At 45.2% G+C, this 9486-nt stretch overlaps 1 long non-coding RNA gene across 1 annotated transcript; it reads right to left on the reverse strand.

Moving 5' to 3' along the window:
* Positions 1-4873: 4873 nt before the first annotated feature.
* LOC147980958 (uncharacterized) lies at positions 4874-8401 on the reverse strand. The gene is made up of 3 exons (XR_015599851.1): positions 8003-8401; positions 6869-7519; positions 4874-5555 (listed from the first exon to the last, which is right to left on the reverse strand). It is a non-coding gene; the product is annotated as an uncharacterized LOC147980958 (long non-coding RNA).
* Between the last annotated feature and the right edge of the window lie 1085 nt (positions 8402-9486).

The following is a 9486-nucleotide window of genomic DNA, read 5'->3' on the forward strand; positions in this document are numbered from 1 at the left end:
GGCCTCTCGTGTATTGAACTCTTGATTTGACCGTAGAACTGGCTAGCTAATTAAGCCATTCTCAGGAATTTCGAAGTCCTTGCGGGCTTAATAATCGCCTCGTGAAGTCTTCATCGTGCAAGAGTTCCAATGCGTACAGACGAAGCAAGCAACGAGCCAACGAGTCAACATATGAGGAACCGAGGAAGAGATAACTAATATTTTTTTAACACATTATTACAGACGCAAACGCTCATATATATATATATATATATATATATATATATATATATATATATATATATATATATATATATATATATATATAGTCTCACACACACTTATTTTTATGAATGCACACACAAACACCATGTCTTTATGAACACCTTCGAGAGACTGAGCCGGCATATCATCTTGAGATTTTACGAAGTCATCGTAGACGACTCGCAGTCAACGGGAACATCTTCTCCCACTGAAAATGCATCGCCGAAAATTCTAAAATAAATTCAAGATAAATGCGAGCACCGGGACTTGAAACCTAGCGGGGATATCACTTTTTATTTAACCATCCAATCATAGGTTGATTTGCAGAAAAAGATAACGAAGCGGTTGTTATTGTATCGTCTAATTAAATTATTTTAATATGTATGTATATAAAAATATTCCATATATACGTACTTCCTTCTAAAGAACTATAAAAGCGTGATCTAAACTCTCTTATATTTCTTACAGAGGAAGTACATGTGTTAGATTTCTTATAATACGGCCGTATACATTTAGAATGTAGTGCAGAGGCTATTTTGCTTACAACGCTGGGAGCCTGGGACCTTAGCTTACCATTCGTTTTCATTCCAATATATAATCTCATTGAAATCATCAAAAACTATCCATGGAGGGATCGAAGAGTCAAGTGCTTTCGGCCACCTCTAGGTTTTTCGTATATGCTGGTGCCATCCCCTCTAGGTTCTAGTTTTTTTTTTTTTTGGAAAAGGAGGTCAAAATGCCCGGTCTCTCCATCAATTGATATATGCATTCATCTTTATTAATTACTAAATAATTATCCGTGCATCGCAATGGAGACATTGCCAATACATTTTAGAAGCATTGCCAACTTTTTCTTCTACACTACTATCTACACTACTATTAATCTACACTTCTACAAAGGTTAATTTTTTATGCTGGAATGTCAGAGGGCTAAATGACCCAGACAGACATGCGACTGTGCACGAGACGATCGCCTCCACCTCATGCCACATCGTCTGCCTTCAGGAGTCCAAGATGGAAAACGTCGACCAGTATGTCGCCTCCTACCTTGGTGGTAATAGACTCCGTAGCTTTGCTCAGCGTCCGGCCACTGGATCCAGAGGGGGCCTCCTCATGCTCTGGGATGATAGTGTCGTTCGCATATCCGATGTCCACATCACTGAGTTCTGCCTTTCCGCAACGGTCAACGTCATTCATTCCGATACCCCTTTCAAGATCACTAGTGTCTATGGTCCAACGGCCTCCAACAGAAAGGATTATTTCTTCAGTGAGTTGATCGCTCAAAAACCCATCAATGGCACTAAATGGATTGTCATGGGCGACTTCAACCAGATTTACCGAGCGCGAGATAAAAATAACAGGAACATCAATCGCAGCCGCCTCAACCGCTTCCGTGCTACACTAGACACTTGTGAACTAAAAGAGATCCACCTCCAGAACAGACGCTTCACTTGGAGTAACGAGCGTCAAAACCCTACTCTGTGCAAGCTGGACTCGGTTTTCTGCAACGCCGACTGGGACATGCATTTTGATTCTCATGTGCTTCACGCCATTTCTTCTTCGCTATCAGACCATTGCCCCCTTCTCCTTGCTGATGACAGGGGACCGAAGCGACCAAGATGCTTCAGATTTGAGAATTTCTGGTCCTGTATCCCAGGATTTTTTGACACCGTGTCCAAGGCTTGGGAGGAGCCGTGTGCCCACACGGAGCCATACCAACGGCTTTTCCATAAGCTCAAGCAAACGGGGCGTCATTTGTCTAAATGGAGTAACAGACTCTTCTCCAAGGCAAAGTTGCATCTTCATGCGGCCCTCCTCGTCATCCTTCGTCTTGACGTTGCCCAAGAGACGCGCGTCCTTTCGGTGGGAGAAAGGGAACTTCGGGCTCGACTCAAGCGTCGTGTCGTCAGCCTGGCAGCGGTTGAGAGGGCGCGCAAAAAGCAATATGCTCGCATTGCTAACATCAAGAAGGGAGACGCCAATACCAATTTTTTCCACCTCAGGGTCAACTCAAGGCGAAGAAAGAATCACATCCACAGGCTCAAGAAGAATTCTGGATGGATCACGGACCATGAGGAAAAAGAGGAAATTATCCATGACCACTTTGCGAGCAGTCTGGGAGGGGGACAACCCAGATCGATGGATCTAAACTGGGAGAACCTGAACCTTAGGGTGGTTGACCTCACTGGCATTGATGACAACATCACTGAAGACGAGGTCAAAGCGGCCATTGATCTTATGCCGGGCGACAAGGCCCCGGGACCGGATGGATTCACGGGAAGCTTCTTCAAGAAATGTTGGCACATTATCAAAGTTGATGTAATGAGAGTCATTCACCAGTTCAGTAGCCTCCAAACGACAAATCTTCACTGGCTCAACTCGGCCAACATTGTGCTCATACCAAAGAAGGATGGGGCGGAGGAGATCGGGGATTTCCGCCCCATTAGCCTCATCCATGCTATTGCTAAAATCATCGCCAAGGTGTTGGCGTCCCGCCTTTGCCCTTTCATGAACAACCTTGTCTCCACTGCGCAGAGTGCTTTCATCAAGAAACGAAGCATCCACGACAACTTCATGTACGTGAGAAACCTCGCGCGACGCCTACACAGAAACAAAACTCCATCCTTGCTCTTCAAGTTGGATATCCGGAAGGCCTTTGACTCGGTACGATGGGAGTACATCCTTGACCTACTCCGTCGGTTGGGATTTCCGGACCGCTTTCGGGATTGGGTGGCAGCCCTCTTATGCACGTCCTCTTCGCGCGTCCTCCTCAATGGTATTGCCGGGGCCGCCATCTGCCATGGTCGAGGGCTCAGACAAGGGGACCCCCTTTCACCCCTACTCTTTGTCCTCGTGATCGACCCCTTGCAGCAGCTCCTCGACATTGCCACAAGTCACAACCTGCTGCAGAAAATCCGAGGGCGTGGATCTACTGTTCGTACCTCCCTGTATGCCGACGATGCAGCGATCTTCATCTCCCCCTCACGGGAAGACGTGGCCAACCTTGCGGCCATCCTTAGTGCCTTTGGAGGGGTCACCGGTCTGTCCACCAACTTTCAGAAGAGCTCTGTTGTCGCAATTCGCTGTGGCAACCTAAACCTTGATGACATACTCCACAGTCTGCCCGCCTCGCGAACTTCTTTCCCATTGAAGTACCTGGGACTCCCATTATCCATCTAGCAGCTGAAAAGGGTGGACTTCCAACACCTTGAGGACAAGGTGGCTGCGAGGCTTCCTCCATGACAAGGGAGAAACATCACCACAATAGGCCGGGCGGCCTTGGTCAAATCGGTCCTCACTTCACAAGTCGTCTACCACATCACCTCCCTGAACATTCCCGCCGGCATGCTACACAATGTCAATAGAATTGAGCGTGCTTTCCTGTGGTCAGCTCAGAGTCAAACTTCAGGTGCAAAATGCAAGGTCAACTGGGAGACTGTTTGCCTCCCTACGCATCTCGGCGGGCTTGGAGTGCTGCAATTGGGGAAATTTGCAAGAGCTCTAAGGTTGAGATGGCCGTGGGTGGAGTGGAAGGACCCGACTAGACTATGGGTGGGATTAGGAAACCCGTGCTCTGAGGTGGATATGGACCTCTTCTACGCCTCCACCGTCATTACCGTGGGAAATGGAGGGAAGACGCCCTTCTGGGAGGCACCATGGTTGAGAGGGAAAAAACCTAAGGATATCGCCCCCCTCATCTTCACAGCCTCCAAGCGAAGGAAGTGGGTGGTGAGGGATGCTCTGCGAGACAATGCTTGGGTGCACAAGATCGATCCTTCCATCAACCTAACGATCAACCACATTGTGGAGTTTGTGGACCTTTGGGTCCACTTGGAGCAATTCCAGCTTTCACCGGACATTGATGACGACATATCCTGGAAATTTGAGGCCAACGGTGAGTATTCGGCGGCCTCTGCTTATAGGATCCAGTTCTTGGGCTCCACGACGACAACCATGAAAAAGACTATTTGAAAGGTTTGGGCACCTCCCAAGGTCAAGTTCTTCTCTTGGCTAGCAATTCAAAACAGGATATGGACGGCGGATAGATTGGAGAAGCGAGGTTGGGAGAATTGCGGCCTATGCACCCTCTGCAGAAGGGCAAACGAGACGTCCGCGCACCTCTTCTTTCAGTGCAGATTCACCTTGCGCGTATGGAGATTGGTAAAGGAGTGGCTTGGCCTAGGGGCTCTCGAGATCCATCAATGGCAGGCGGAGCGCAGCATCAAACATTGGTGGACAAACATGTTGAAGCCCAATACGGCGAACCGGAAGGCCATGGCTTCCCTTACTATGCTTGTGGGTTGGGTCATCTGGAATGAGAGGAACGCTAGAGTTTTTAGGAAGAAATCAACGCCCCCCTTCTACATTCTAAAACTAATCCAAGATGAAGCCAAACTTTGGGTCACGGCAGGAGCTAGGCACCTAAGCATTATCATGCCGCGAGAGTAGTTGTTATTTTCCCTTTTATTGACGGACGGGCTATGTTGTGGAGCCACTAATTTGTACTCTAAAACTCTCCTCCTTTATTAATGAATGAGGCAAGTCTTTTGCCTCTGTTTCAAAAAAAAAACACTTCTACACTTCTACACTACTATTAAAAGAGCAAACATGAATTCCCCTACAACCACACCATAAAATGTACACAGGATAACCTGCACCCCACGATCAATTACCTCTAATAAAAGCTAACAGCACAGATTAATTCAGCGGTCTGCCATCCGATTGGATGGCTCAGATTCAATGTTCTGCCACCCACGTCTGCCCCGCACACGTTCAGCCCTTGACCCACGTCTGCCCCGCACACGCTCTGCCCTTCAGATCGATCGGCATCATGATTTTTTTTTCTCGCTCAACACCGCAGCACCTCCATACGTCGCCCAGCCCTAGCTCCGGTGGCTGCGCCGCCCATGACGCCGACGAATTCTACTGGGATGTCGCGGACGAGCGAGGTTGAGTTCCAGGCCATCGAGGCCACCTACGCTGTCGAGCACCCAACACCGGCGGCGGCAACGCCCAACAGACGCCCAACACCTGGTCCCAACAGTCGGCGGTGCTACCTCGCCGTCATGGATCCTAGCCAAGGTAGAGCTCCCCTCTTCTTGTTTCCCATATCCCCTTTCTTTCAAAATTCTGAACTCAAACATACAGATCCACCGACGTTGCGCTCGTTCATGGATATTGCATCCTTGCACCAGCATTAACAAGACGTCTATAATCCATCTACCTGCATGCTTAGGCTAGCCCTTGTGTGCATCCATGTTGCGGTATGCTTCCAATCGGTTAAGAGGAAATCCATATTGTACAATGCATACCTGTTGGGAAGCATAAAGCACTCTGGTGAATCACTTTGGAAATTAATGGTTGTGCCAAAAATTGGTACCAGATCATAGGTTGTTCTTCCATTATTTTCAAAAAAGCAAGTACAAGATCATGGTGTTACTGAAGTGAGAAGATAATTGATCTATAATCCAGTTGTGTCAAGCCTGCATCAATGGTGTTTGCAATGATCAAATATCCCCCTCTTTTGTAGTATTGACAAAAACCGTGCCCATGTTGCTACAGTTTCATCACCAACAATGAGAACCCGGTTTTGGTAAATTAATTTGTGCAATAATATGTTCATTACTGATCCTGAACGAGGAGTAAACAGATTAGTTTCTAAAGCTTCTCTGTAGGGATGCGTAGGCCAGAAGGACAGCTAGAGTCGCCGCCGTCGCTTATGGAGCTCCACACCATTGCCCAGTTGTACAATAACATGCGCAATCTTCTCCATTCAAGACTAAATGCAACTGGTGAACTCTTCGCCAAACAAGATATGAGGATCAGGCATATAGGCCCCATAAGGTAGCTATATAGTAATTCATGTGTAGTAGTGTGGATTATGGTCACATTTTGTCTAGGACTGCAGATATCTATGTCAATAAAAATGGATATTCTGCATATTCTTCTGAATTTTTTTTTGAGAACTATTCTTCTGAATTTTTAGTAAGGGCTTCATGTATAAGGTATGCAGTACTTCTGACTTAAAGAATTGATCAATTCTTCACATGCAGGAACGTGGAGAGATGGATCTGGTGGATTGTAGCCACAAGGTGAGTGGCTTGATCCTTAATTAATCCAGTTAAATTTCATAGATTATTGATTAGTTTCTTAGCAAGAAGGGGAGCCTTGGCGCAGTGGTAAAGCTGCTGCCTTGTGACCATGAGGTCACGGGTTCAAGTCCTGGAAACAGCCTCTTACAGAAATGTAGGGAAAGGCTGCATACAATAGACCCAAAGTGGTCGGACCCTTCGCCAGACCTTGCGCAAGCGGGACTACATGCACTGGGGCTGCCCTTTATTGATTAGTTTCTTAGCAAGCAAATTTCTATACATCAGATTGGAGGGATACTGCTGTAGTATGTGGGAGAAAGGGTATGTCTGCACCTGATGGTGATCTAAACGCTACATGGGAAGACTCCTCAATGGCAATAATATACCATATATTTCTTTACAAAGGGAGTACAACCTATGCTGAACAGGAACAAGACAGAAAAGAATAAGAGATTCTCTCCAAATTACTTACGGATTGTTTCCAGTGATTTTCAATTCCAAGTAATAAAGGATATAAGGTTACAATTCGTCACCTGAAAAAACAGATCTTTGTAGTCATAGCTATGTCTTCTCCAAGTGACCATACCCTTAAGCATTTGATGAAAGTGGATATATCATCAAGAGCCCTGCAAGCAAATTTATCTACAGCAGGAAACACACAATGATGACATATCAGATATTCACCTTCACTATCTGAAATGTTTAATGTTTACTTCCCCTTCTAACGTTAGCTTATCTAGCAAATTTCTGTTATTCTCAAGATCTAATTGATAAGTTTCAAATAGTACAGGAGTGAGATATCCAGCTATAATTAGAGTAGGGATCGACGCTAATTAAACCTCTTGACACACTCATTTGAAAGTCAAGTATATTTATGCAGCGACGCCTTATTACTCCTAAGAATATATCATTATTGCTGCTCATAGGAAGATATATTACACCATCAGTTGAGTTTAGCTAAATCTGCAGTTTTCATTACAATGCATGAACCTTATTTATCTTGCTTGACAAAAAAAGAGAGGATGAAGTACCCATCTTCCAGTCATCTGGCAAGCAACAGTCCAGTTCATATTGCAGACCTTCTTAGCAAGCATTATCTAGTGCCATTGTATCTTGAATAACACAATTTAAGAAGGGGGAAATATGTAGAGGGATTTTGAATAGCACATCACACAGAGGCACACCTGATTGAAATTACATTTGTACATTAGTACATGGTAAACGTACAGTATGAATTAAAATTTAATTGCAAAGATAGGATAATCCAGACACGAAGTAATGTCTAAGGACTAAGATCAAGTCAGAATTAATCCTGATGGTTAATACAGAGATGAGAATTCATTTCATAACATTAATATATTATTGACTTGTGCAAATTGCAAAATAATCAATCAGTACACTAAGGAAAGCTGGAGCTGAGCCGTGAGAATCAATTAGAGAGATAAAATGTGAGAACATGCAATGGCCATATATTACTGGCTCCTACACATCTTCGCGGAGGCTGGTGAGCTGGCTGGGAGGTGGCCGTATCTCACTGGCTCCTGCACATCTCCACGGCTCAGCTGTACCTTTCCTTTGTGTGCTCAAGCTCAGAGCATTTTGAAGCGATCTATTAGCGCATTCCACAAGCAACAGAGAGAAGGAAGCAACAATTGATTTGCTCGTACCAGTGGAGGCATCGAACTGTGACCAGATATTCTTGTGCACCCACGCCCGCTCCTTGTTAGCTTGTTGCGGGCCTCCGCGCCCGCGTCGCGCTGGGTCGCCCGTGAATACGCCGAGCTCGAGCGCCTTCTTGGGCACTTCGGCAAACGGATTCGAAGAATGGCTTGGAAGAGCAGGGGCGTGGAAGTCTCGCGCATCCGACGGAGCCTAACGCTGGGATGCTCGCGAGCATGCCGAGCTGGGGGACCTCCTCGCCCACTTGGGCGACCGGATTTGACGAAAAGGGGATGTGAACTTCTTGCTGGCGGTGGGGACGAAGGGAAGGGGTGGGGTGGAGAGAGGGAGCTGGCGACCAAGGAAGAATGGGGAACGACGGGGAGAAATGTGAGGGGCGGTGGGAAGGTAGGTGACGGTGTGAGGGGGCGGCTCCTCTGTCGTATCTCTTTTTTTTATCTATGTTTTCTACTTTCTCCGTTCTAAATTACTTGTGTTGGATTTGTCTAGGTGTATCTAGACTCATTTTAGTGCTAGATATATCCATATCTAGACAAATCTAAAACAAGTAATTCCAAACAGAGGAAGTAAAATTTAATACATGAATATATTTGTCATTTTTTCAATCGAGACTCAATTCATTCTTTTTATTTCTCTAAAAACAATCCAATATTTTCTATCTCTCTAAAAAATCAATTCTTCTAATAAATATCTCCTTTATACGTTAATACTTGACATTTTTGTAGTTTAGTTTACAAAGGGCGTAGTACATAATGTTTTTTTAATATGTAAAAAAATATAATCTATTTATGTGATTGTGATTTTTTTTGTGAAAACATGTCAGTGGACCATATATTACATTATGTAATCGTGAATTTTTTGTGAAAACATCTGTGGACCGTATATTACATGTGCGCTCTCATTGTTGGGCATGCGACATATTTTAATGACTTGGTAAGAAAACCCACTAAAAGGTTAAGATTTAAAATAGGTTTTTTAAAAATTTATGATACGTGCGTTGCACGTGCATACTTACTAGTACTGATAAATCACTATTCTTCTTCTTCTTCATATCCACAGATTGAATTAGGGAAAACTTTGTCATTAAAGCACTCTGAATTGACAACACTTTTTTTAATTCTTATGTAGTTTCCATTCCATTGTAAGTTACAAGAGTAGGGTGTATTATTTTACATGACAGAGCCAATTTATCGCAGATGCAGCAATACTCATAGCTGATGTAGCTAAGTGTATCTCCAACCGCACCCCCAACAAGCCCTTTTTTGTCGTCAGTGCCGAAAATTCGACCCAGCCGCGCTCCCAGAAATCCATTTTTCGCCATCTCGGACCGATTTTGACGTCGGCGGAACCAGACCGAACCCGACGCGTGAGGGCGCCGGGGAAACAATTTTTTGATGCGAACGGGAATGGGCCCGCCGAGTCAGCGACTCGCCGCCTTCGTTGTCCTCATTGCCTCGGTTCCCGCGAGCAT

The sequence above is a fragment of the Triticum urartu genome, chromosome 3A (assembly GCF_056163025.1).
Source record: "Triticum urartu cultivar PI428250 chromosome 3A, HENAU_Tu73, whole genome shotgun sequence".
In the NCBI taxonomy this organism is placed as follows: domain Eukaryota; kingdom Viridiplantae; phylum Streptophyta; class Magnoliopsida; order Poales; family Poaceae; genus Triticum; species Triticum urartu.